We start from the raw sequence: 3946 nt of genomic DNA, 5'->3' as shown, positions 1-3946 counted from the left end.
AGGCACGTGCAAGACTTTCTGAATAGGTTTCTGATAGAGCAGAGGATAATAGCAACAACTAATGAATGGGATATCATGAAACTAAAATGCTTCTCTACAGTAAAAAAGTAAATAAATAAATAAAACTCTTAGTCCAAGAAGCAACTCTGATAGTAATAAAACATCTGACTACTCAAAAAAGTAAACATCAAAAAAACCATGAAAATCAGTTAATCAAGTAAAAAATTATCAAAGTAACCAAACAGTAAAAACTTCTAAGAAACAATAAAAAAGTACTAAAATTTTAAATTAACAACAAAAATGTGTTTAACATCTTTAGATGTCAGAGACCTACAGATAAAACCTGTTCTCATATTTCAGCTCTTTCATGTCCAAGTGGCTACCACCGAGAATATAAATGACAGTTAATTTTGGTACAGTCTTTGGGGAAAACTGGAAACTTGTGTACTATTGATGGGAGAGTAAATCAGGTCAGACATTTTGGAAAACAGTTGAGAGATTACATAAACATCTAGAAACAGAACTAGTATGTGACTCCATTACCCACTAGGGTGTCTACCCAAAAACATCTATATTTTACCGCAGACATATTTACAAATCCATGTTCATTGAGGCTCTATTGAAATTAGCTTGTATATAAACTTTGTCTAGCAGCTGAAAATGTGGTGTATATGCACAATGTAATTTTATTCATCTGTAAAGAATGAAACCAAAAATGTGTAAGCAAATCAATGAACTTTAAAATATATATATATATATACTGAGTGAAAACTCAGGCTCAGAAAGACAAATGTTCTTTCTCATAGGAGATTCCTAGATTTTAATCACTTAATTGTATAAGTTAAATTTTGTAGAGTACTTGTGGGAGGCAAAGAACTAGAAAAAGACATGATGGGGTACCTCAAGGAAAGGAGATAGTGGATTGTTGGTAAAATGGAAGTAAAGAGGGGAAGTATTGCAGGACAGTGGTGGCACATGCCTTTAATCCCAGCACTTGGGAGGCAGAGGCAGGCAGATTTCTGAGTTCGAGGCTAGCCTGGTCTACAGAGTGAGTTCCAGGACAGCCAGGGCTACACAGAGAAACTGTCTCAAAAAAAAAATCCAGAAAAAAGTGTTGTTTTTAAAAGAAGGGAAATATTGATGCCATTAAGGGATGGCTTAAGCATAGAAGGAATTAGTAAAGAAAACTGTTAGTCCAAGAAGCAACTCGCATAGTGATAGAACATCTGACTACTCAAAAAAGTTAACATCACTATTTTCAATAGAGCACCAGTGAACATGGATTTGCAAGTGTGTCTGTGGTAGAATATAGACTCTTTTAGGTAGATATCTTAGTGGGAAGAAATGGGAAATGAATGTGCCAAAGGGTGGAGGAGGTTAAGTATAGCAAAGTGTATATTAAAAAAGTGAAATTCTTAGGTAAATGGATGGAACTAGAAAATATCCTCTTGAGTGAGGTAACCCAATCACAAAAGAACATAGATGGTATTCACTTACTGATTAGTGGATAATAGCTCAAAAGATGGGAATACCCAAGGTACAATTCACAGACCATATGAAACCCAAGAAGAAGGAAGACCAAAATGTCGGTGCTTCAGTACTTCTTAGGAGTAACAAAATACTCATGGGAGCAAATATGGAGACAAAGTGTGAAGCAGAGACTAAAGGAAAAGCCATACAGAGACTGCCCCACCTGGGGATCCACCCCATATACAGACACTAAACCCAGACATTATTGCTGATGCCAGGAAGTTCTTGATGACAGCATCCTGATATGGCTATATCAAGAGAGGCTATGCCAGAGTCTAACAAGTACCGAGGTGAATGCTCACGGCCAACCATTGGACTGAACACAGGGTGTCCAATGGGGTCCCCAATGGAGGAGTTAGGACTGAAGGAGCCGAAGAGGTTTACAACCCCATAGGAAGAACAATATCAACCAACCAGAACCCCCACAGCTACCAGGGACTAAACCACCAACCAAGGAGTATACATGAAGTGACCCATGGCTCCAGCTGTATATGTAGCAGAGGATGGCCTTGTTGTGCATCAATGAGAGGAGAGGCCCTTGGTCCTGTGAAGGCTCAATGCCCCAGTGTAGGGGATTTGGAGGGTGGGGAGGCTGGAGTGGGTGGGTGGTGGTGGGGTAACAGCCTCATAGAAGCAGGGATGGGGGGGCTACAGTAGGGAGGTTCTGGGGGCAAGGGAGACAGGGAAAGTGGATAATATTTGAAATGTAAATAAAGAAAATATCCAATAAAAATAAAATATAGTTTCATTTCTGAAAATGTTAAATTTCAACGAGATATTTGAATTTTTAGGTATTAACTTAAAATATTTCCATTTTCCCTATTTTATTTGATTACTACAGCCATGAAATATTTATGATCTACATATATAGATTTCATAACAAGTAAAGAAAAAAATCATGCTGGGGAATTCATGTGGAGGTCAGAGTGAAAGCAGGTGTGAGTGGAAGCAACAGAAGGAGTCATGGCTGCCAAAGTGTTTGAGTCCTTCGGAAAGTTCGGCCTGGCGTTAGCAGTTGCAGGAGGCGTGGTCAACTCTGCTTTATATAATGTGGATGCTGGCCACAGAGCTGTCATCTTTGACCGATTCCGTGGCGTACAGGACATTGTGGTAGGGGAAGGGACTCACTTTCTCATCCCTTGGGTACAGAAACCAATCATCTTTGACTGCCGCTCTCGACCACGGAATGTACCGGTCATCACTGGTAGCAAAGACTTGCAGAATGTCAACATCACACTGCGCATCCTGTTCCGGCCAGTGACCAGACAGCTCCCTCGTATCTACACCAGCATTGGAGAGGACTATGATGAGCAGGTGCTGCCGTCTATCACCACAGAGTTCCTCAAGTAGGTGGTGGCTCGCTTCGATCCTGGAGAATTGATTACCCAGCGAGAGCTGGTCTCCAGACAGGGGAGCGATGACCTCACAGAGCGAGCAGCAACATTTGGGCTCATCTTTGATGACGTGTCCTTGACACATCTGACATTCTGGGAGGAGTTCACAGAGGCAGTAGAAGCCAAACAGGTGGCTCAGCAGGAAGCAGAGAGAGCCAGATTTGTGGTGGAAAAGGCTGAGCAGCAGAAGAAGGCAGCCGTCATCTCTGCTGAGGGTGACTCCAAGGCAGCCGAGCTGATCGCCAACTCGCTGGCCACCGCCGGTGATGGCCTCCTTGAGCTGCTGAAGCTGGAAGCTGCTGAGGACATTGCATACCAGCACTCCCGCTCTCGGAACATCGCTCTCAGAACATCACCTACCTACCAGCGGGCCAGTCCGTGCTCCTCCAGCTTCCACAGTGAGGCCAACTGAGCCTGGCCTCCGTCATTCTGAATGATGCCTTCCTTCTGCCCCACCCCAGAAATCACTGTGAAATTTAACGATTGGCTTAAAGTGAAGGAAATAAAAGTAAAAATCACAAAAAAAGAAAAATTCATAAAATTTCTGAAGCTGGAGCAATGATTCTGTTGGTAAAATGCTTGGCATACAAATTTGAAGGCCTAAGTTTAATCTATAGCACTCATGTAAATAAATGATGGATATTGTAGTACATATTAGCCATCCGCATACTAGTGACACAGAGACAGAAGGATCACTGGAGCATGTTTATTCAGAATATCCAGATCAGTGATCCCTAGGTACAGTGAAAGATCCTGCTTAAAAATAAAATAATGGAAGTGGATGATAACATTGATTAGCAAGTATTCTTACTTGCCACAAAGACTAAAGTCCTAAGTTTTATCTTTGGAACTCACATGGCAGAAGGGAAAAACTGACTGTTACAAATTGTCCTCATCTCCACAAATGTGTAATAACAATTACATACACATAATCTATCTATCTATCTATCTATCTATCTATCTATCTATCTATCTATCTATCTGTCTGTCTGTCTGTCTGTCTATCCATCCATCTATTCAGC

At 41.3% G+C, this 3946-nt stretch overlaps 1 pseudogene; it reads left to right on the top strand.

The window, feature by feature from the left end:
• Window positions 1-2436: 2436 nt before the first annotated feature.
• Window positions 2437-3443, top strand: LOC117694660 (prohibitin 1 pseudogene; annotated as a pseudogene).
• Window positions 3444-3946: the final 503 nt, after the last annotated feature.

Source organism: Arvicanthis niloticus, chromosome X (genome assembly GCF_011762505.2).
Source record: "Arvicanthis niloticus isolate mArvNil1 chromosome X, mArvNil1.pat.X, whole genome shotgun sequence".
NCBI lineage: Eukaryota > Metazoa > Chordata > Mammalia > Rodentia > Muridae > Arvicanthis > Arvicanthis niloticus.
Note: the sequence above shows the minus strand (reverse complement) of the source record. Positions and strands in the feature narration are given on the sequence as shown.